Source organism: Felis catus, chromosome C1 (assembly GCF_018350175.1).
Source record: "Felis catus isolate Fca126 chromosome C1, F.catus_Fca126_mat1.0, whole genome shotgun sequence".
In the NCBI taxonomy this organism is placed as follows: Eukaryota; Metazoa; Chordata; class Mammalia; order Carnivora; family Felidae; genus Felis; species Felis catus.
The window spans coordinates 139,854,315-139,879,714 of record NC_058375.1 but is presented as its reverse complement, the minus strand read 5'-3'; the positions used below and the strand labels follow the sequence as shown (position 1 = coordinate 139,879,714).

The following is a 25,400-nucleotide window of genomic DNA, read 5'->3' as shown; positions in this document are numbered from 1 at the left end:
ATTCCTATGATTTCATCTATGTGTAGAATCTAAAAAAAAAAACAAACAAAAAACCAAGCTCATTAGATACAGAGAACAGATTGGCAGTCGTCAGAGGCAGGAGTGGGTGGTAGGGAAAATGAGCAAAGGGAATTCAAAAGTATAAATGTTGGGGCACCAGGGCGGCTCAGTCAGTTAAGCAACCGACTTTGGCCCAAGTCATGATCTCATGGTTCGCAGCTTCAAGTCCCGTGTCAGGCTCTGTGCGGACAGCTCAGAGCCTGGAGCCTGCTTCAGATTCTGTGTCTCCCTCTCTCTCTGCCTCTCCCCTGCTCACTCTCTCTCTCAAAAATAAACAAAAAAAATTTAAAGTTAAAAAAATAAAAGGTATAAATGTCCCGTTATAAAATAAGTCATGGGGAGGTTAACATACAGAACAGGAACCACAGTTAATACTATGTTGGAGGGGCGCCTGGGTGGCTCAGTCGGTTGAGCGTCCAGCTTCGGCTTAGGTCATGATCTCACAGTTTGTGGGTTCGAGCCCCGCATCGGGCTCTGTGCTGACAACTTAGAGCCTGGAGCCTGCTTCAAACTCTGTCTCCCTCTCTCTCTGCTTCTCCCCCGCTCATGCTCTGTCTCTCTCTCTCTCCTCCAAAAATAAAAACATTAAAAAAAACAAATACTATATTGGAGAGTTGCTAAGGGAATCTTAAAAGTTCTTACCACACACAAAATTTATTATGTAGTGTAGAATATTAACTACACTTGTGATCATTTTCCAATCCATACAAATAAATAGTTACAGGGGTGCCTGGGTGGCTCAGTCTGTTAAGCATCCGACTTAGCTCAGCTCACGATCTCACGGTTTGTGGGTTCAAGCCCCTCACTGGGCTCTGCACTGCTTGAGATTCTCCCTCCCTCTCCCCCCCATACCCCACTTGGACACATGCATGCTCTCCCTCTCTACCCCCCTCCCTCTCTCTCAGGATAAATAAACTTAAAAAAAAAATCATTACATTGTGCATCTCATGTGTAATGACTAATGTTTTATGTCAATTGTATCTCAAAAAATGTAAAATGTAAAAATTAGGAAGTCAATTAAATACGCCACCAAGAGACAGGACTTCTGAAACCTCCTCAGAGATGTTGTTACACAACATCATACTTTTAAATTTTTTTTTTTAACGATTTATTTTTGAGACAGAGAGAGACAGAGCATGAACACAGAAGGGTCAGAGAGAGGGAGACACAGAATCTGAAACAGGCTCCAGGCTCTGAGCTGTCAGCACAGAGCCCGACGCGGGGCTCAAACTCACGGACCCCGAGATCATGACCTGAGCCGAAGTCGGCCGCTTAACCAACTGAGCCACCCAGGAGCCCCCACATCATACTTTTAAAGCAAGTGAGAGTTCAAGGCACGTAGAAGCCAACATTTAAACCTGTATGTAAAGTGAAATTAGACACAGTGCCTGCAATAGCCATATAAATAACTCTGCAGGCATTAGCAGGAATTGCTGGGGGTGGGGGACAATAATTACAAAGGCCTTTAATCCTCTAGTGTATCTTCTATCTGGGATCTCAAAGGAACCAGCAACCAACAAAGCCCAGAAGTGCTCTGGAAGAGGCGGCTGTGTTTCCACCTGTTTACAGCAGCAGACCCAGACCCCGCACCCTTGCACAGTAGCAGCTGAAGTCAGAAAAAGACTGGATGTTACTAAGGCCCTGATATAAAAACATCCCGATTAAATCAAGACTCCACGTACCTTAACTTCAGTCTGTTTTGTTTTGTTAAGTTTATTTACTTACTTTGAAAGGCTGGGGGAAAGGAGAAAATGAGTTGGGGCGGGGGGGGGGGGGGGGGGGGGGAAGGGCAGAGAGAGAAAATCCCAAGCAGGCTCTACAATGTCAGCACCCAGCCCGAGCCAGGGCTCGAACTGTGAGATCATGACCGGAGCCAAAATGAAGAGCTGAACACTTAACCCACTGAGCCCCCAGGCACCACTTCTGTATGGTATCTTTAGACAGGATCCCAGTCAGATAGCAAACGCACGTATCCCAGGTTGGCCATTCTCCTATTATACTGGATTCTTAAAAAGCAAGGAAGAACAGAGAACTTGAGAGAAATAACCCAGCCTGCTATTTCAGATCTCCCAATTCTATTTGCCCTTCTTGCCTAATGTTATGGGCTGAACTGTGTCCTCCCCACAAATTCATACACTGAAGTCCTAACACCTGGTACCTCAGAATGTGACCTTATTTGGAGGTAGAGTCATTGTAGAGGTGACTAGTTAAGATGAGGTCATTCTGGGGCAGGGTGGGCCCTAATCCAACATGACTGGCGTCCTTATAAAAATGGGAAAACTTAAGCACGCACACATACACACATACATACACACCCCACAAATAACACCGTCTGACGACTGGAATTAACGCTGCCCCAGAAAGTACCAGAAACTGGGGGAGACACAGGAAACACCCTCTTCCTTAGTGCCTTCAAAGGGAAGCACAGGCCTGCTGAGAGCTACATCTCAAACTACCAGCCTCCCAACCATGAAAAGATACATTTCTATTGTTTAAGCTGCCCAGTTGAGTTGCTGTTAGGACAGCCCTAGCAGACCACACATCTCCATAGCCCAGGCCTGGCACCGTCCGCTAAGAGCGCGGCTCTAGACTGATCTTGGAGATGAAGACACCAGGACAGAGAAATAAAGGACACTGCTTAGACACCAAGCCCTCACTTACCAAGATTAGAACTCAAATCAAGAAAACAAAAAATCTGCTGCAAAAAGTTGTGAGAAGTAAAAGCATGAAAGAAGTTACAAACTCCCTTCCCTGGAAGCCTGCTAACTCCTGAGATGGCTTAGGGTGGTTCTGTCTAAAGAGAAAGGTGCCTCCTAGTCCTACAAATCTCACCACCCTAAACCCCCCCACCCCAAACTCATAATTTCCACTGCAAGAATGAATTACTTTCAAAGGCCTAAATCTACTAAAAAGAAGGCAGCTACTGAAAATTGAGGCAAGAAAAAAAAATGTGAATAGAAATGGCATTTTAATAAGTAATAAGACTTTAAGGGAGGCTAGGAGTTCAGACTCACTTCTGAACTTTAATATGGAATTAATCCACAATGTCTTCCAAAAACATCCATCCAGCAAACCTTGCACAATGGTGTCCATTTCAAATACAGCCATAGAAAATACAAATGAACCTCTAAAAGCAATCAGTGTTAGGGTGGGTTTTATGAATTGATCTCTGGTATGTGCCAGCTATGGCTAAAGTCCAAATTACAGCAAGTGTCAGTGATATCTAGACTAAATTTAGTATTAGCTAGAACAATATGGTTAGAGTTAAATTTTATGAAATGGAAATATACTCACGGAAGAAATATGGAGCACGTGTGAATGCTGGCTACCAGTCCATGCACCAAAAATCAGATCCAGGGGTGAATAAAATAGACCCTAGCCTGCCCTCATAGAGCTTAGAACAGAGTTCACAAATAGAATTCAGTGGTACCCCCACAGGGTGATAATATCTCCTGGTCTTTAAGGGTGAAAATCTCAGGGCACCTGGGTGGCTCAGTAGGTTAAGCGTCCGATTAGGGCTCAGGTCACGATCTCCCAGTTCATGAGTTCGAACCCCGCATCAGGCTCTGTGCTGACAGCTCAGAGCCTGGAACCAGCTTCGGATTCTGTGTCTCCCTCCCTCCCTCTTTCTCTCTCTCTGCCCCTCCCCACTCATGCTCTCTGAAAAATGAATGTTAAAAAAAAATTAAAAATAAAGGTGAGGAAGCAGCAAGATGGCGGCTTCGGAGGACGCTGGGCTCACCGCGCGTCCTGCTGATCACTTAGATTCCACCTACACCTGCCTAAATAACCCAGAAAACCGCCAGAGGATTAGCGGAACGGAGTCACCGGAGCCAAACGCAGATGAGAGGCCCACGGAAGAAGGGCCCCTCCTGAAGAGGATCACCTAAGGAGAAGCGATCTAAGCCTGCCCCTCCTGCCCCTGTGCACCTTGCCTACCCACCCCAGCTAATACGCCAGATCCCCAGCATCACAAGCCTGGCAGTGTGCAAGTAGCCCAGACGGGCCACACCACCCCACAGTGAATCTCACCCCTAGGAGAGGGGAAGAGAAGGCACACACCAGTCTGACTGTGGCCCCAGCGGTGGGCTGGGGGCAGACATCAGGTCTGACTGCGGCCCTGCCCACCAACTCCAGTTATACACCACAGCACAGGGGAAGTGCCCTGCAGGTCCTCACCATGCCAGGGACTATCCAAAATGACCAAGCGGAAGAATTCCCCTCAGAAGAATCTCCAGGAAATAACAACAGCTAATGAGCTGATCAAAAAGGATTTAAATAATATAACAGAAAGTGAATTTAGAATAATAGTCATAAAATTAATCGCTGGGCTTGAAAACAGTATACAGGACAGCAGAGAATCTCTTGCTACAGAGATCAAGGGACTAAGGAGCAGTCACGAGGAGCTGAAAAACGCTTTTAAACGAAATGCATAACAAAATGGAAACCACCACGGCTCGGCTTGAAGAGGCAGAGGATAGAATAGGTGAACTAGAAGATAAAGTTATGGAAAAAGAGGAAGCTGAGAAAAAGAGAGATAGAAAATCCAGGAGTATGAGGGGAAAATTAGAGAACTAAGTGATACACTAAAAAGAAATAATATACGCATAATTGGTATCCCAGAGGAGGAAGAGAGAGGGAAAGGTGCTGAAGGGGTACTTGAAGAAATCATAGCTGAGAACTTCCCTGAACTGGGGAAGGAAAAAGGCATTGAAATCCAAGAGGCACAGAGAACTCCCTTCAGACGTAACTTGAATCGATCTTCTGCACGACATATCATAGTGAAACTGGCAAAATACAAGGATAAAGAGAAAATTCTGAAAGCAGCAAGGGGTAAACGTGCCCTCACATATAAAGGGAGACCTATAAGACTCGTGACTGATCTCTCTTTTGAAACTTGGCAGGCCAGAAAGAATTGGCACGAGATTTTCAGGGTGCTAGACAGACAAAATATGCAGCCGAGAATCCTTTATCCAGCAAGTCTGTCATTTAGAATAGAAGGAGAGATAAAGGTCTTCCCAAACAAACAAAAACTGAAGGAATTTGTCACCACTAAACCAGCCCTACAAGAGATCCTAAGGGGGACCCTGTGAGACAAAGTCCCAGAGACATCACTACAAGCATAAAACATACAGACATCACAATGACTCTAAACCCGTATCTTTCTATAATAACACTGAATGTAAATGGATTAAATGCGCCAACCAAAAGACATAGGGTATCAGAATGGATAAAAAAACAAGACCCATCTATTTGCTGTCTACAAGAGACTCATTTTAGACCTGAGGACACCTTTAGATTGAGAGTGAGGGGATGGAGAACTATTTATCATGCGACTGGAAGCCAAAAGAAAGCTGGAGTAGCCATACTTATATCAGACAAACTAGACTTTAAATTAAAGGCTGTAACAAGAGATGAAGAAGGACATTATATAATAGTTACAGGGTCTATCCATCAGGAAGAGCTAACAATTATAAATGTCTATGCACCGAATACCGGAGCCCCCAAATATATAAAACAATTACTCATAAACATAAGCAACCTTATTGATAAGAATGTGGTAATTGCAGGGGACTTTAACACCCCACTTACAGAAATGGACACATCATCTAGACACACGGTCAATAAAGAAACAAGGGCCCTGAATGAGACATTGGATCAGATGGACTTGACAGATATATTTAGAACTCTGCATCCCAAAGCAACAGAATATACTTTCTTCTCGAGTGCACACGTAACATTCTCCAAGATAGATCATATACTGGGTCACAAAACAGCCCTTCATAAGTTTACAAGAATTGAAATTATACCATGCATACTTTCAGACCACAATGCTATGAAGCTTGAAATCAACCACAGAAAAAAGTCTGGAAAACCTCCAAAGGCATGGAGGTTAAAGAACACCCTACTAACGAATGAGTGGGTCAACCAGGCAATTAGAGAAGAAATTAAAAAATATATGGAAACAAACGAAAATGAAAATACAACAATCCAAATGCTTTGGGACACAGCGAAGTCAGTCCTGAGAGGAAAATACATTGCAATCCAGGCCTATCTCAAGAAACAAGAAAAATCCCAAATACAAAATCTAACAGCACACCTAAAGGAACTAGAAGCAGAACAGCAAAGGCAGCCTAAACCCAGCAGAAGAAGAGAAATAATAAAGATCAGAGCAGAAATAAACAATATAGAATCTAAAAAAACTGTAGAGCAGATCAACGAAACCAAGAGTTGGTTTTTTGAAAAAATAAACAAAATTGACAAACCTCTAGCCAGGCTTCTCAAAAAGAAAAGGGAAATGACCCAAATAGATAAAATCATGAATGAAAATGGAATTATTACAACCAATCCCTCAGAGATACAAACAATTATCAGGGAATACTATGAAAAATTATATGCCAACAAATTGGACAACCTGGAAGAAATGGACAAATTCCTGAACACCCACACTCTTCCAAAACTCAACCAGGAGGAAATAGAAAGCTTGAACAGACCCATAACCAGTGAAGAAATTGAATCGGTTATCAAAAATCTCCCAACAAATAAGAGTCCAGGACCAGATGGCTTCCCAGGGGAGTTCTACCAGACGTTTAAAGCAGAGATAATACCTATCCTTCTCAAGCTATTCCAAGAAATAGAAAGGGAAGGAAAACTTCCAGACTCATTCTATGAAGCCAGTATTACTTTGATTCCTAAACCAGACAGAGACCCAGTCAAAAAAGAGAACTACAGGCCAATATCCCTGATGAATATGGATGCAAAAATTCTCAATAAGATACTAGCAAATCGAATTCAACGGCATATAAAAAGAATTATTCACCATGATCAAGTGGGATTCATTTCTGGGATGCAGGGCTGGTTCAACATTCGCAAATCAATCAACGTGATACATCACATTAACAAAAAAAAAAGAGAAGAACCATATGATCCTGTCAATCGATGCAGAAAAGGCCTTTGACAAAATCCAGCACCCTTTCTTAATAAAAACCCTTGAGAAAGTCGGGATAGAAGGAACATACTTAAAGATCATAAAAGCCATTTATGAAAAGCCCACAGCTAACATCATCCTCAACGGGGAAAAACTGAGAGCTTTTTCCCTGAGATCAGGAACACGACAAGGATGCCCACTCTCACCACTGCTGTTTAACATAGTGCTGGAAGTTCTAGCATCAGCAATCAGACAACAAAAGGAAATCAAAGGCATCAAAATTGGCAAAGACAAAGTCAAGCTTTCGCTTTTTGCAGATGACATGATATTATACATGGAAAATCCGATAGACTCCACCAAAAGTCTGCTAGAACTGATACAGGAATTCAGCAACGTTGCAGGATACAAAAATCAATGTACAGAAATCAGTTGCATTCTTATACACTAACAATGAAGCAACAGAAAGACAAATAAAGAAACTGATCCCATTCACAACTGCACCAAGAAACATAAAATACCTAGGAATAAATCTAACCAAAGATGTAAAGGATCTGTATGCTGAAAACTATAGAAAGCTTATGAAGGAAATTGAAGAAGATTTAAAGAAATGGAAAGACATTCCCTGCTCTTGGATTGGAAAAATAAATATTGTCAAAATGTCAATACTACCCAAAGCTATCTACACATTCAATGCAATCCCAATCAAAATTGCACCAGCATTCTTCTCGAAACTAGAACAAGCAATCCTAAAATTCATATGGAACCACAAAAGGCCCCGAATAGCCAAAGTAATTTTGAAGAAGAAGACCAAAGCAGGAGGCATCACAATCCCAGACTTTAGCCTCTACTACAAAGCTGTCATCATCAAGACAGCATGGTATTGGCACAAAAACAGACACATAGACCAATGGAACAGAATAGAAACCCCAGAACTAGACCCACAAACGTATGGCCAACTCATCTTTGACAAAGCAGGAAAGAACATCCAATGGAAAAAAGACAGTCTCTTTAACAAATGGTGCTGGGAGAACTGGACAGCAACATGCAGAAGGTTGAAACTAGACCACTTTCTCACACCATTCACAAAAATAAACTCAAAATGGATAAAGGACCTAAATGTGAGACAGGAAACCATCAAAACCTTAGAGGAGAAAGCAGGAAAAGACCTCTCTGACCTCAGACGTAGCAATCTCTTACTTGACACATCCCCAAAGGCAAGGGAATTAGAAGCAAAAGTGAATTACTGGGACCTTATGAAGATAAAAAGCTTCTGCACAGCAAAGGAAACAATCAACAAAACTAAAAGGCAACCAACGGAATGGGAAAAGATATTTGCAAATGACATATCGGACAAAGGGCTAGTATCCAAAATCTATAAAGAGCTCACCAAACTCCACACCCGAAAAACAAATAACCCAGTGAAGAAAACATGAATAGACACTTCTCTAAAGAAGACATCCGGATGGCCAACAGGCACATGAAAAGATGTTCAGCGTCGCTCCTTATCAGGGAAATACAAATCAAAACCACACTCAGGTATCACCTCACGCCAGTCAGAGTGGCCAAAATGAACAAAGCAGGAGACTCTAGATGCTGGAGAGGATGTGGAGGAACGGGAACCCTCTTGCACTGTTGGTGGGAATGCAAATTGGTGCAGCCGCTCTGGAAAGCAGTGTGGAGGTTCCTCAGAAAATTAAAAATAGACCTACCCTATGACCCAGCAATAGCACTGCTAGGAATTTATCCAAGGGATACAGGAGTACTGATGCATAGGGCCACTTGTACCCCAATGTTCATAGCAGCACTCTCAACAATAGCCAAATTATGGAAAGAGCCTAAATGTCCATCAGCTGATGAATGGATAAAGAAATTGTGGTTTATATACACAATGGAATATTACATGGCAATGAGAAGAAATGAAATATGGCCTTTTGTAGCAACGTGGATGGAACTGGAGAGTGTGATGCTAAGTGAAATAAGCCATACAGAGAAAGACAGATACCATATGGTTTCACTCTTATGTGGATCCTGAGAAACTTAACAGGAACCCATGGGGGAGGGGAAGGAAAAAAAAAAAAAAACAGGTTAGAGTGGGAGAGAGCCAAAGCATAAGAGACTGTTAAAAACTGAGAACAAACTGAGGGTTGATGGGGGGTGGGAGGGAGGAGAGGGTGGGGGATGGGTATTGAGGAGGGCACCTTTTGGGATGAGCACTGGGTGTTGTATGGAAACCAATTTGTCAATAAATTTCATATTAAAAAATAAATAAATAAATAAAATAAAAATAAAGGTGAAAATTTAATGACTGCTATTTTAGAAATTTCTATTTGCTCTTCTGAATTTTAAAATTAGTCAGTTCTCATGACTCTCCTTGAAGTTAGTAGCAGAGGCTGGGCCCTAGGCTCCTCTCAGGTAGAATGTACAGGAGTGTTCCCCTTAGTGTGTGTGCCAACCTTAGAAGCAGACCAATATATAGCTTGAACAAACCAAGGTCACTGATTTAAGACCCGAAGGACCAGGTAACTTCAAGAGACTGCACTTATTATTCTGGCAGACAACTCCACATTTCAAATCACTGCTTTACAGAAAGGAATTATGGCCCCCAACATACAGACAGATGGTATGGGCAAAGCATTTCATGAACAGAGAGGGAAGCAAAGATCAATACAGATGCGGATCTGGTTACAGAGGGGGAAACAGGCCTCTATCCAGGGATCATGGTACCTTTCGGGGGGGGGGGGGGGGGGGGGAGGGCGGGCAGGCAGAGGGCAGTGGTGCAAGGTGAGGGCAGCATTCACCTACATAGGAGATTCCCTCAGTCCTTCCAGGACCCTCTTTTGGCCTGACATTGTGGAACTACGACCGACCTTGTCCAGCCAGCCTACCAGGCAAACTAAGTGTTCACGGTCACATTCATGTGACTTCTAGGATTTCCCTTTCCCATGGAGGGCTGAACAGTTCATAAACAGCCTGTTAAACCAGCAGCACCTTTTGCTTCAAGGTACAGCGGCTCAGTTTTAGCCACAGGCTACACCACCAGGACTGGATGCATTCCAATCGCCCTTCTTCCTCAATGACATCAGATCACTTTCAGCAAATGACAAGCTGAAAGGTAGATGGCAGTGTGATTAACTTCAGTTTTATGTTTTTAAATTCACAATTTATCCACTGAAAAGATAGCCAGCACTTGGAGGATAGGGGCTCACACACTGTACTAATGGTGTTGATTTTTCACTGTGGCACGGGTAAGCCCAAACATGGGGCAATCCTCTCTGCATGTGTTCATGTGGACATGCTCACGGGCATTAAATACACAGGAGAAAAAAGGACAAAAACCTTAAAAGCCACTCGCTTCAAATCACTTTAAAGAACAGCCCTTAGAATGGCTCCTGTAGAGTCCTAGAGAAATTTTTAAGAATCATAGTTACTACTTCTTGCTCTATGTCACAGTCTTTTTAAGTAAATAAAATAAAATTTTTTTAAAAAGTCAAAGTGTTACAGAAATACAATGGTCTCCCAATACAAAGGGAACATATTTCTTAAAGTTAATCTATTATGTCCAGATGGCTATTTAAGCCACATCAGACACCAAAGCCCTCACCTCCCCGGGCTACTGCAAAGTCCTGAAGTTGCACTGCTCTCCAGAGCTTCCTGCAGACATCCCTGGGGGCCACTAATGTTCGAGTGCACCCCCACTAGGGTTTCTTGCCTCATCACCTCATTATTGCAAGGGACTTCCTGGGAATTAAAAAGGAGCTGTCAGAGCATTCTGTGGCATTTAACAGGACACTGGCCACGAAGTCGTCCGTGGCCGTCCATTCCAGCCAGCCAGCGGCTTGGCTATCTACAGCCAGAAGCACATGGGGGCCATCTATGCGCATTCTAGGTTAGGAAGGTTCTCACTTCTCCCTATGGAGAGCTTCTTCCTCCTCCCACCTCTCTACCTAACTAACTCCAACCCCAGCACATTCTAAGGAATTTACAAAAATGCCTTGAACACCTCAGATTTCAAATATTCATTATAACATCTTCCACTGAATAATGACACACAAGTTTTGTCCATTTTCAACTCTTAGTCCTTTTTTAAAATTAGGGTGAGGATTTCTTTACTTTTTCCACATAGTACATTCTCACTATAGCACATTAGATCCAGAACAGTCTTTAGAAAATCCCATCACACAACCACCACTAACATTGCTTCCTGTTTTTCCAAACAATCGTTGTCCTGCTTCATACCTAATTTAGAAGACATCATAAATATTGCAGTAGCTGTAAAGCATCCCATCCTATGGCTGTACAATTTACTTATCCATTCCCTTTTGGTTAGACAATTAACTCACTTTCCATTTTTATTGTAAGCTATACCTTAAAGAACATCTTTATGCCAAAGATTTTTTTTTTAACTTCAGACATTGCTTGAAAATATATTTCTAGAGTTAGAATTAGTCCAGGTGTGAGTAATTATCCAAATGAGCAAACGATTTTGCAGTTGTCAGTAACACACAGCCAAAAAGGTTCTCATGCATTTCAGTGTTAAATCCTGACATTTCACTTTCCCATATTTGATACTCATTCTTCCCTATAAAATCCCTTCCTCTCCTGGACTTGCTCCTCCCTTCAGCCTCCTGCCTCCTTCTGCAGAATTGGCCCCAACTGCCTAGGCAGTAGTTGTCTCACCTGTAAGAGGGTAAAGTTTCCTTACTGCTTGCTTTTGTTTCTGCCGGTTTTCATTCATCCTCCAACTCTGCCACGACCTTCCCCCAAAGTATTCCATTAGCATGGTTTAGGATACTTATGGATTATATATGTATCTCATATGTATCTCTTATATTCTGTAGAATATAAATCCTTTAGTGATTAGAAACATTTTTTTAATTACCCACCTTCCCTAAATATAGTTATGACCTACATTCTTACTTCCTTTTTGTTAAATTTTTCACAAGTTCCTAGTCAAACTCAGTCATAGTCTAATTGTTTGCACTAGTTTACAGGTACATCTATCATAGGCTTCCAGTAATTTTGGCCCTCTTTCTCCATTCACAAAGAACAAGTTTCCTTCTCCTCCCAACCCCGCCAGAAGTTTGATCACTTTTTAAAGGTTGGTCTTTTTTCAGAATCCCATGACCTATTTAATTCCATCACACTGAGATTAGCCCAAACATATACACTAATGGCTCATCTCAGAAACATGAAGTTTAATCAAATGTACACATACTGCAAAACAATACAAAACCACAGTCATAAACACATGTATCCATCAAAATACAAGTTGTCAATGTAAACCTGACTGGCTGTTTTTTCTATTATTTGTTTATAGTGTATTTACTTAGCACCAGCACGGCCCCATAAGGAAGTTACAGCAAGTGCCAAAGATTTGAGAACTCATGAGAAATGAAGTAAAGGGAAAAATTTTCAATTTCACAGATCATAATCACAAAATGTATAGACCACCTAGATCTGTGGCCACAAATTAAGAAGCGATCACCATCATTTAACTGTAGCAACAAATATGAAGAGTGATGTGGGGAGAACTCTACTTCTAAGAGGGTCTCCCCCTCCCCATTCCATGTGGACCTCAGTCACTCTGCCACCTGAGACCAATGCTGTGGAAATGAATCACAGCAGTGGCTTCAAAACTTCGATGTGCCTCTGAATCACCTGTGATCTATGAAAGTCTGATTCTGATTCAGGAGGTTGGGGGTGGTGTCTGAGATACTGCATCCTAGCAAGCCCCCAGGGCTCGCAGTGTAGACCACACTCTGTGTAGCAAATATATAGATTTCAGCATCTAGGAATTTTATAATCAGTGGAATTATAATTAAGTTTACAAATGGCTATAAAGGATTACCTCCCTTTATTTTATTAAAGGCAAGCTGCTTAGAGAAGACATTTTTTTAAGTTTATTTATTGAGAGTGTGTGTGCATGCATGCAAGTGGGGCAGGAGCAGAGAGCTACACAGGAGAGAAACAATCCCAAGCAGCCTCTGTGCTTTCAGCACAGAGCCTGACTCTGGCTCAAACTCACAAACTGTGAGATCGTGACCTGAGCCAAAAATCAAGAGTGGGATGCTTAACCCACTGAGCCACCCAAGTGCCCCACATTGTTTTTGGTTTTGTTTTTTTAATATTATTAACACTGATAGATTCTGAAATACATCAGAAAATGGTAACATGGGTTGCCTTGAGGAAGGAACTGGCCTACTAGAGAAGTGGGAGGGTTTCACTGAATATTGTTTTGCAGCTTTTATTTATTTTTCTTTCTTTTTTATTTTTTTTTCAGTAGGCTTGACACCCCTTGTGAAGCCCAACACAGGGCTTGAGATCAAGATCTGAGGAGAGATCAAGAGTCTGACACCCAATGGACTGAACCATCCAGAAGCCCCTTTTGCAGCTTTTAAATGTTGAACCACATGAATCAATTACCCATTCAGAAAACAAATTATATTTTAAAACTTTAAAGCATTTCATAGGATATTCTGAAAGCTCAATAAACATTAACTGAAATTAATCCATTCCCAGGAAAGTAAATGGTGAGCCCAGGAGACCACATACCTTAAATAACCTACCATTTTTCTTCAGAGGGAACATGCCTTAGTTCACCCATCTTCTAGAATCATGCCAACATTACATTTTTATTGTCATAACCCTTTTCAACCCAATTACTCTTCTCCAGCACTGGAAGGGCCCCATAGCATACCTTCCTTCATACTAGATTCATTAAAAAAAAAAAAAAAAAAAAAAAAAAAAAAAAGCTTCTATGTGCACCCTAGTAACTCCAGTCCCACTGCTGGGAACAGGGAGAAAATGGCAGAGAACTTTAGATCACCCAACCTCTGTTAAGTTGGACCTATTTGCTCTATAACTGTTCCTACAAACAGCAGTCAAGTTGGACTTTTAGATCAATACAGAAGCAACTGCAGCTGAAATCAGAAACCAAAAGCAGGAATGGGCGAGACTATGTGTGTCAGTATGTGTTCTCATGGGTGTGTCCTCACAGAAGTGACCCTCCAGCTGACCCTTACAGTAAACATTAACTAGACCATCTGTTTTCATCTTAACCCATATTAACCTGGCCCCACCTGCACCCTCACAGGGTCTCCAGGGTAAACACAGTCTTCTTAAATAACTTGGTCATGACTCAGCTCTAGGACTCTCTGAAAGTGCTCACTGCATTAGCAACTTCTGAATCAATATTCATCTGTAAATCCTGAAATGCCTGCTTTGACTCTATTTTTTACCAAGTCACCACAAAGCAGACTCTACCACATTCTGTTGAGGCTTCCTTCCCCCAGATCTCTCACTTCCGCCCTCTTTCTCCACTCACACTGCTGTCGCCCTGGTGGGGGGTCTTCATCCTCCACCCCAGGTGGAGTCCCTCCTGGATTCCCATCCTCTCCCTCTCAGGTATGGTCTGTGCTTGTGACTGAGCAGACCAGCTGCACCGGATAAAGGTAAAGGATCAAAGACAAATGCAGGCTGGACGGAAACCCATGTCATAGCCCTGCCTAAAGGGGTTATGGCAACAGTCCAGCAGGTGTGTCTAAAGACCCAGAGTCAACCACACCCAATTCCAGTCTCCACGTCTGTTATCTAGGGAGACATGGCAATAGTAGAAAGAGAACCAAAATCATTGGTGAGGGGGAAGGGGAGGGGGAGAGGGAAGGGAAAGGAGCCCCTAGCAGCGTAGTGGCTCTTCCTAACTCTCCCCAGAGACCCCAAAAGCTTCAGATACAGCCCAGAACCAGCACTAACTCCCAGCAACAGAGGAGTAGTCCTGGCAGAGAGGATGGTGAGAACCAGACAGAGCCAAAGACCCAGCCAAGAGGGCTGTGGTTCCAGCAGGAATGCCTGTGCCAAGCAAGAAATAGAAGAAACGCAGAACGAGAATATATTGTGAGGGTTGTGGCAAGGGTGTCTCCAGCGCATATGGGTGCTCTCACCCAGGGCCCGAGCTTGTGTGGCTGAGTTCTTACCTGCCAGGCAGTGGGTATGAAGCTGCCAAAACACCTCTGCCCACGTCAGCAACGGATCAGGAACTGAGAGCTGCTGCCGGTTAAAAGCCAAAGGAGCTACAGCTGCACGTGGCTGGAGAAAGTAGTTACAGCTGTGGAAGACCCATTCCACTTACTCAAAACTCACACCAGCTCCTCCTACATCACAGCACCACCAAAAGCAATGGTGACGAGGCATGCATTGCCTATGAAGACGTCACCTGCTACCATTCTCCTCCCTGCTTAGTATTCTGTAGCCACTCTGATGTTTCTTGAACAAATCAGGGAAGTTGCCACCCCAGGGCCTTTGCACCCACCATTCCCTTGGCCTAGAAAGCTCTTCCCACAGGAGAGCTCTTTCTCTCTCCTCCAATCTTCACTCAAATGCCTCAGTTAGTGTTCCCTGACCACCCTATTTAAAATTACAGATCCCCTCCTCCACCACCTCAGCACTGTTTCCTTTTTCTGTCTTTGTTTTTCCTCAAAGCACTTATCACACTGACCTCCTGCATGTTTTGCCTACGTATTTGTTTATAGCCCCCTTCAGCAGAAGCACGTGTGCTGAGAGTCTAGGAAGACTAAAAGAACTTTCAAGAGACACAAATGATTTTACAAGCAAAAGCAACAAATGCCCATTATGCCCTTTTTTTTCCTCCTTCCCCTTACACAGCCATTCCCGGTTTTCAGATGTAGATTGAGAGACGTCCTTCTTAAAGTTTTCCTTCACGTGTTTCTGCTTCCCTGGTCCCCCTTTCTCCAAACTCTCACAGCACTGTCTATTTATGCAAAATTCACTCTAAGCCAGTAGCGCCTGCCTCACTGGGCTACTGGAAAGACAACATGAGTGAGTTCGTGGTTAGAAAACCCCTAAGACCGTGCTCAGTGCTATTTGTCATCCAGCAATGTAGCCATCATTATTATTTAGCACATAAATCTTGTCTCACATTGACTGATTAAAGCCTTATTCCCACAGCTAGATTATAAGCCAACTGAGGGCAAAGATCTTATTCTGTATTTTGAGATCCCCCGAACCACTTAACCCAGTTTTTAATAATTATTTGTCAACTGGCTGAAACATAAGGTTTCCACTGTTAAAGATTTGTTTGAAACTCCTTAGAGTCTCTATTTAAACAGTGATTCTAATCCTTCCAGGACTGACCTGATGTGTAAATACAGCAAATCCTTGAAAATGGCATTTATAATAGGAACTTTGCTATAGCACAAACAGCAGAGCCAAAATACTATATGAAAGATCAAACAAATATTGACTCAAAAGAATTTTCCCCAAGGCAACTGTTATAGTCTTATCTTGAATAGAATGTTTGCAGTTAATTAAGTATTGCCAGGGACTCAGAAAAATCCCAGGCAGACCCTGCCAAACTGGGTTTTACACTCCTATCATCTTCTTATTTACAAGTCCCTCTCCTCACACACCCCTCACCTATCACTACTGTTAATGCTGTGTGTGGGATTAAATGGTCAGTAAGTCATACACCTTTTATCCGTGGAGAAAAGATAATGGAATCTCAGTGCCAAAGATTCCATTTACCTATCTCACAGCAAATACACTCTGTCTTTACCCTTCCAGAAATCAATCAGGCTGTATCTATTACTACCTGTTGACTTCTTGGAAATGTATGAAATAGTAGAACCGTGTAGAGAGGGGGCGTTTACTGGTTTCGCGGAACATGCCTCTATACACCAAATACTAATGACAATTCACCAACCGTGAAGACTGCCAGAACCTGGGAGCCTCCAAATTTACCTCAAGATCAGGCTGTGCCGTGTAGGGAGTGGGCTGATTGCTAGCTTACACTGGGTTGTCTAAAATGTGGGGGAGGTCAATTATGACAGGGGGAAGCCAACAAGAGTCACTCACAGCCTTTCTTCCTTCCCTCCAGCCTTCATTTATCAAGTACTTTATGTGATGACATCATAGTCATTTGATGGTACAGGCACCATTCTAGGCACTGGGAATACAAGAGGGAATAAACCCTACCATGCCCTCAGGAAAGTTATACTCTAATGAGAGACAAAGAGAGATCAACAATAAGTAAAATTTATACAGCTGGACCTTGAACTACAGCAGGTTTTAACTTCTCTGGTCCACTTACATGTGGATTTTCTTCAATACAGTACAGTACTGTAAACATATTTTCTCTTTCTTGTGATATTCTTGACATTATATATATACTGAACAATATATATAACATACAAAATATGTGTTAATCGAATGCTTATGTTATCAGTAAGGCTTCTGGTCAACAGTGGGCTATTAGTAGTTAAGTTCTGGGGGAGTCAGAAGTTAAACATGGTTTTTCAGCCCAGGGGTTGGTATCCCTAACCCCCTTGTTGTTCATGAGTCAACTGTACTGTGTTAAATGCTAACAAGCGGTAAGGAGAAGAAAAGAAAAAAGAAGGAAGCAGGATATAAAATATTACAGGGCCAAAGAAGGGGGTAAAATTACAGATGAATTACAGGTAGCCAAGAACAGTGAGAAGCTCATATTTGAGTCTGAAGAGTGGGAAGGAGCCAGCTTTGCAGATAAATGGGGAAAAGCATTCAAGACAGCATTAAATACAAAGGTCCTGTGGCAGATCACGGCTGGCATGTTGGGGAACATCAAAGAAGCCAGTGTGGCTGGAGCCTAACATTCACAGGGAGAGATGTAAGAAACAAAATCAGAGAGAAGCAGAGAGCGAGATGTATGCTTCTAAAACACATACCTGTTTATCCATCACAGAGAAAAGCCACCCATTTACCAAATTTTCATTTACTTAAAACTCCACAGTAGTTATTCTTCAAAAAATGCATATCTCTATATTTCAAGAGAACAACAAAAAGAAGAAAAAAAGCCAACCTACAAAAGAAAAGAAAAGAGAAAGAAAAAGCCAACATATTTGCCTGGGAAAAAAATCCTAAGTTTCTATTAATAAAAATGAAAACTGTTTGTGGCTTTGAGAGTAGCTTCTATAGAACTGGGACCGAGCACCACAGTGGAGAACACAGCTTAGCACCACGGGCAACTGGATGTGCAACAATGCTATAAAAAGATGTCACGCTGGTATAAAAGAATAACATGCAGAATTACAGGAGAGAAAAGCATTGAAATTCACCACAGGGACATTTTTTTAAATGTTGCAATGCCCCAAAAGTCTTTGGCAAGTTTAAATGCCAAGCTGGCTACTGCAATATCCAGACCACACATCCTTCCTGCCCAACCAGCTTCTCCACATGAAGAAGATGCTATCAGCCAAGATCTGTGACACAGCAGGGTTTGGGGGTGGTGCCTTAAGATCTGCTATCTTTCAATTCCATTCAGTCCTAATCAACCAGTTTCGTGTATATCGTAAACAGTATTCCAATGAAAAAACACTCATAAATTCTCAATAGTTCGGTGCAGTGACTCCACTGTTCTTAAAGAACACACAGTCTGTGTCACCAAGGCAACAAGCACGGACCACAGGGCATACTCTGAAGCATGTGTAACAGAAAACAGCTATTATTAACCACTTGTCACAATCCCTCCCCCATCAGGTTCTTCAAGGCCACGCCCCCTCCCCACCCACAAAATGGACAAACTCCTGTTGGTGGCTCATTTCATGGCTATCTCTCGTTGGAAATTATCAGAAAGAAAACTAAAAGAAGTCAGTAGGACTAAAGCGATCTACATAATAAAGACTGCAGGTAAAGATGTGACTGGAACTTCAGAAAGGTACGAGGTGATCTGGAACGGTGCGAGGCAGGAGAGATGGGAGAGAATTTTTACAGATATTACTTAGAATTTTTAGAAATATACATTAAATCCCTATTAATATTCTCTGAAAAAAGTCAAATAAAGTTCGAAATTTGGAAATACCTGTTAGTTGGTTACTTTAGCTTCTGAACTGTGTTCCTCTGGATGGTAAATTGTATGAAGTACACTTGCAACAACCAGACTTGGGGAAAGAGTCTAGTCCACGGACATAAAAAATGCAGTGAATTCTTTACTTAACATAATACATTCTGCAATATCAAGGGCAATGATGTATTTCAAAACAAAGCATGGTAACGACGTTACAGGGAAAATCACAACCAGATGTCCCCTGCCCTGCCTCAAACGCTGAAGCCAGTTATTCTACAGATGTTAAAAGTCACATGCCAATTTATTCCCAGACTACCTAAAAAAGCAGAAATTTGGACAAAGATTGTCTTCCATTTTTCTAGTCTCAGCAAAGCACCCAAGTAACAAAAACCCTGCTTCCTTGCAGTGGTGTTCCCCAATCATCTAGAAGTTTCTACTCAGTAAACCTAAGAAAAAAAAGGATTTTCTCTTGGTATCATTGAATCTTGGAATCCAACCAGTCCCTCCTTTTCTCCTTCAGAAGACAACCTATCAGGCAAGTTGAGAGCAGGGTAGTCACACATCATCAAAAGCAAAGGCTTTGCTACTCACCAAGAAGTTTCTGGTCAAAGAGGATTCATAAATAATATAAAACAATGCCCCAATGGTAAGAAGTCAATTAAATTTTTCAATTGCACAAAGAAGTTAACAAATTCTCCATTCTAACCGGGAAATAACTATTTGAGGCATTAATGATTATAAAATAGATTATATAAAATTAATAAATAGAAATCTATTTAAATTACATAAAATTTTAAAAAATAAGTGGAGGGCCACCTGGGTGGCACAGTCAGTTAAGTGTCTGACTTCAGCTCAGGTCATGACCTCATGGTTCGTGAGATCGAGCCCCACATCAGGCTCTGTGCTGAGAGAGCCTGCTTCAGATTCTCTGTTCCCTTATCTCTCTGCCCCTCTCCTGCTCCCACTCTCTCTCTCTCAAAAATAAATAAATGTTAAAAATAAATAAAAAATAAGAACAGAACCTGTAAGTCTCATAAGAACTAAAAACAGAGATTATCTGAGAAGATCCTCTAAAACCAAAAGAAAGAAGCAAAGACTGAAATACTGCGTCATAATACTATGTAACCCCCAAACACCTGTATATAAAGGATGGTTTTTGTCTCTTATGTTTTCCTCTTTCCTTTATTTTCCACAAGGGTAATATAGAAGGTCTACAATTGGTGCGCGGGGGAGGGGGGGTGGGGAACAGAAACATGAAGTTTTAAAAAAAAATTATGCATAGAGAAGACAGAAAATGTCCCTTTAAATGTTATGAATAAGTGTACTTGAGGGATAAATTGCTCCTTATGCATACTTTTCTGTATTTCCTGAAGCTTCTATAATAAGAATGTGGTAATTTCTAATAAAAAGAAAATTTTAGAAAGAGGTTTAAATTATTAAAATGTCAAAGAACTAACATGTTTATTAAGGGTCAAAATGTACACATGAAAAATATGACCAGGAGAAAGGATTCAGCACTGAGAAAGCGACCTTTCACAGTTAAACAACTCAGATGCTCTATACCAGTGCTTCTTATACTTGAGCATGTCTTATGCTTTCTGGGGTGTTGTTTGTTTGGGGTGCCTGGGCGGTTCAGTCGGTTAAGCATCTGACTCTGGATTTTAGCTGAGATCATGATCTCATGGTTCATGGGTTCGAGCCCTGCATCGGGCTCTGTGCTGAGAGAGTGGAGCCTGCTTCGGATTCTCTCTCTCCTCTCTGCCTCTCCCCTGCTTGTGTGCACTCTCTCTCAAAATAAATAAATTTAATTTTTTTTTTAATTAATAAAAGAAACACAGGTGATGGGACCTGAGGAGGTGCACTTCTAACACACTCTCAGGTGATACTGACACTGCCAGTCTGCAGACCTCACTTGGTGTAGCCAGGTTTGAAGCAACAGGAAGTAAGTAGAGTCCAGCCTGTGTTCTCCCAGGAAGCATGCCAAGCTCATTCTAGGCTGAACAAAGAGAAAATGAACTCAGAATTTCACCTTCTTTCAACATTCTAAAGCAAGGGCATAGACTCCTCCCTCTGGCGAATGCTTGGTGATTAAATACTTAGCTATGTTCTTTAAAAGGGGGGGGTCTCAATGAAATTAAGATCATCATGATTCCAGGACCGAATGAGTTTGTTAAAGCAACCAATGGAACCAGCCTTTGGCCCAAGCATGGCAGACAGTCTCTGAACACCCTAGAATCCACAAACATACCAAATCTCTTGGTGGTACTTTTCAACCACATTGTTTCCTACGATGATTTTGTTAGATACTTAAGAATAGGAGGCAGTCCACAAATTCAGAATCTGTCATTCACAGGGAGACAAAGCAAGGCAAACATGCCCTCCATGAGCTTACCAGCACTTGCCAGGCGACTCTGAGAACTCTGGAGCACGGGAAAAGGGGTGAACTTGTAAGGAGTCAGAACAGTGCCTGCCCTTTCACTATCAACCTCGTACTTCTTGCCACCTCAGGGTCCATCAGGAGCTGACAGCAAAAAACATGCTCACAAACTCCGTAAAGCCTCAGTAAGAGATTGCACTGCCTAAGAAATGACTCAGGTCCACACCCAATATCCTCCACCTTGACAACCCATCAAAGCAATAGAGGGTGACCGTGGGGGGATTTCTTTCACCCTAAGGAAGAAGGTACCTGGCTGAGAGGCCTCCAAGTTCTGTGCACTGAGAACCTCAGCAAGAAACTAACTTAATGAACCACTCAGAAGAGCACAGAGAATTCCCACCAGCCTCCATGTCCCTAAACACAATGCCATTTATCCCCAATGCTGTCATTTCCTGCCTGCAGTGAAGTAATTACACACAGTGGGAATTCTGGAGCTGCTGGTTCTAATGTTTACCTGCTGTTAACTTGTTGTGTGACCTCAAAGATATTTCTCTAGTGCCTTGATTCCTCTGCTATAAAAACAAGATAAGGGAATGACATGCTTGACAAAGTGCCCTCGTAGAATACTCAAGTCATTGCTATCCTAGAGATGCTCACAGGGATGGTAATTAACGTGTCTCTTTCACTAAGGCCTTCAGTAAATATGATGGCACGTTGTGTAAAGCATGGGATCCCAAATGATATTTCCTTTCTTGCTAAGCCAGGTTTCAGTGGCAGATGCTACCTATAAAATTGTTGATAAAAACTGTATAGAATGGGCTTCTTTGTAAATCACTATTTCATTCACTGAGATGTATTTTTCCATAATCATGGCTCTAACAACAGCCATGGCTTCACAAGTAGAAGAGACACTAGAAAAATCACCTTAAGTTATATTTCTAGAACCTTAACATCCAGCATTAAAAACTTAGTTAAGTAAAATTGGGCTGTACTTCTTTACCAGTGAAATAGTTTGTAACCACTGAACACCATGTTTTAGAAGACTAATTAGTAACATAGTCTGGGCATGTGAGAAAAGCTGGTTATAAAACACTCTGTATGTAAAACAATCACTATAATCTGATTTTGTAAATCTATGCAGGCATAAAAAATACTCAATAAATGGTAGCTATTATATTTTACATCTCTCTTTAGGGCCCCAGCCCTTTTCTTATATATTTGAGTAAGTTATATATTAAAGTTATGGCACATATTAATCATTTATGTGTCACAAATGTAATGTGAATTTTCCCAGTCTGTTGTCTCTTCATTTATATAGAAGTTTTAAATTTTAATATATGCAAGTGAATTTGCTTTTTCTTCACTGGTTGCTTCTCTTGCTTTAAAGCCATAAAAATCGTCATTCCTAGGCAGACCTAATAAATATTTTCTGCTAGCTTTTCTATTATTCAATTTGTAATAGTCAACCCTCTGGACTTTATTTGTAAGGTATCCTATGTTTGGTGGGGTACAAAGTGATATCTTGTTATGTCCAAAGCATGTCTTAATTAATCTATTAGACAATGCCTCCTCATTGCCTTTTTGAAAACTTTAGCACATTGGTGTTATACGTAGTTAGGAAATTATTCCAGTTCACTTTTTAAATAACAAGTACAAAAACTTCAAAGGAAAAACCCAAATATACATAGTAGTTTCATAAGAAATCTCAGTAAAAGATTATAAACAAATGAAATCATCGTCATCATCAAGCCATTTCATCTTCAATGGGGCATCAGTCAGCTAAGTAATAATTGCTATTTAAAATTAGTTCTTCCCATTTAGTCGAAGGCTTTGAAAATATATTTGTAAGGCATAGAAGTACATGGTAGCTGAGTCACCAACCATTGGTTGAATTCTCTGCTTATTTTATGGGTAGCGTCTACTTCTTGGGTCACAATGTTATTCTCACCCCAATACACCTGAAAAGAATGCCCCATGGCCTGAAAACACAAAAAATAAAAGAAGTTGAAGAATTCATTGCTTAATTTAGTGAAGATTTAGAACTATCATTTTCACTCTATTGATTTTCCCTCCAGATATATTAGAAACCTACCATACACAGTATGTACTATATAAATTTGGATGTGTTTTTTTTTCCATTTCTAATGTCTGCATCTTGCCATTTCCATTAAGATATAAGCTCCTGGAAAGCAAAGGCTATGTTTATTGGAGAAGGAAGGAAGGAAGGAAAGATGGACTCGTTTGCTGAGCCTTGCCCACAGTAGACACCCAGGAAAGGCTAACAATGGACCAACTATTTTAGCATTTCAGCCATAAATAGTGCTTAAGGGGAAAAAAATTATATATATATATATATATATATATATATATATATATATATACTATGCCACTGAATGTTTTCATCTAAATTCATCTCTCCTACTAAGTAACATGGACAGATTTTTGCCATCAACTCACACCCTGAAGCACAAGACATGATGATCTTTCTTTTCATTTGCATAGCTACGACTCGTCATTATCCAGTCCTATTTTTTGACTCAACAAAATAGAATTGCACCATTAGGCTTTCAGCATGTCTGTTCTTGCACTGACTATTTTGAATTGTGCCTTTTAGAAAAAAAACATTTCAAGAAAAAAGAAAAATTGTAACTCGTTAAAGTACACAGCCACTTGGCTTGGTTTTAGAACCTGAGCTTTTCTGGGTTCATTTGCCTGTTGCTTTTCCATGTAGGGAAGGAAAGTGTGAGAGAGGTTCCTCTGGAGCAAGGCAGTGGGTGAGAGTCCTCAGCCCTGTAATCTCTGTCTGTAGTCCCCTCCACCCATGAAGGGACCAGTTCTCTAGACACTATGCTCATCATCATCATCATCATCACCATCAGTGCTACAATTTACTGCGCATTTTATAGATGTCAATCATACTGCTAAATGTTTTACTTGTTATTTCCAGTGGTGTTTTCATTACCAAAAAATTTTAGTATTTCCTCCCCATTTCTAAAACGATTGCTCAGTGTGATACTATGCATAAGTAAGTGTAATTTTAGAGATCTTGCTTAATTTTTTAATCTAATAAAGGACTAGCATGTTAAGAAATTTGATATTTAATTTCATAATATACTTCTTTCTCATACATAAAACAGAAAAGTCTAACCTATAAGAACATCTCGCCGTCCCTGTTTCTCTCTTCTCTGTTGGACAAGAATGGATGTGTCTGTCAGGCAGCAGAAGGAGGCCCAGGAAAAGCAGAGAGATTATCTTACACGTTGGCAAAGCAACTGTATCTGACTCCTCCCACCACTGTCCCTATCCTGCTCCCAAGCCCCGAGGAGTATGGGAGACCGGGGCAGAGTTACATCCTCATAAACACTAACCAGACTGCCTCTCCCTTGCCTCTCTCTCAGCATTTGCCTACGGGTGTCCACTGGAGAGGCAGGCACGCCTCACAGGAGGTTCCCAGGGAATAGAAAGCAAATGCCAGGGAACCCAGGGAAAAACACAATTCCTTCCATTGTATCAGGAAAGAGGCATCTAAAAACACATATAAACACACACCTAGTGTACTCTTGGGTTTAAGCAGTAAGCCTCCTCATTGCTGTTCATATCTGCTACAAACCATGTTCCAGAATATCACTGCAGCCTGCGAAGTCTGAGAGGCTGCGGAACAATCCTGTAGAAACACCTCTGCTCCTTTCCGATGCATATTATGGGAGAAAATTAGCATCCCCGTTTCATCCCACAGAGTCTAGAGTCAAACCCACACCACTACAATGTGCGGTCTCCTCCAAAGACTCTGAGAAGCGGGAAAAACAATGCATTTGCAAGGCCCGGAGGTCAGCACTGGGACGAGGGCAGGGCAGTCGCTAATTGAAGCCAGGCCCCTGGGGTTCAGGTTTGCCCAGGCTGAGTGCTGACTTTACTCCTCACGGAGCAACCCCTTGGAAGTCGCAGTTGCAGGAGACACGAGAGCAGCCTGCAGAATATCACACTGTTGACCTCGGTCCCTCGGCCTTCCCTGTGTTCATGCCCTTCCCCAAGTAGCTGTGCAGCTCCTCCCACTGATGGGAGTCAAAATAATCGCTTGCCTCTTGATTTCAGGCTTGGCCTGTGAATGGCTTTGGCTGGAAAGAACCCAGGCGTTAAGAAGCCTTGCAGGTTTCCTCCTCTTACCCCTTCCAGTTCTGCCACTGCCTTGGCAAGAGCTG

The 25,400-nt window shown here is 41.8% G+C and overlaps 1 protein-coding gene across 4 annotated transcripts in view; it reads right to left on the bottom strand.

The window, feature by feature from the left end:
- Nucleotides 1-15,032, bottom strand: part of LYPD6B (LY6/PLAUR domain containing 6B) — a 148,018-nt gene extending 132,986 nt beyond the window's left edge. Inside the window, exon 1 of one of the 4 annotated variants that reach the window (XM_045033751.1) lies at nt 14,962-15,032. The gene's annotated coding sequence lies outside the window, so the exon portion shown is untranslated. The remainder of the gene's footprint in view (nt 1-14,961) is intronic. The other 3 variants (XM_045033759.1, XM_045033755.1, XM_045033758.1) reach the window with 3 other exon arrangements.
- Nucleotides 15,033-25,400: the final 10,368 nt, after the last annotated feature.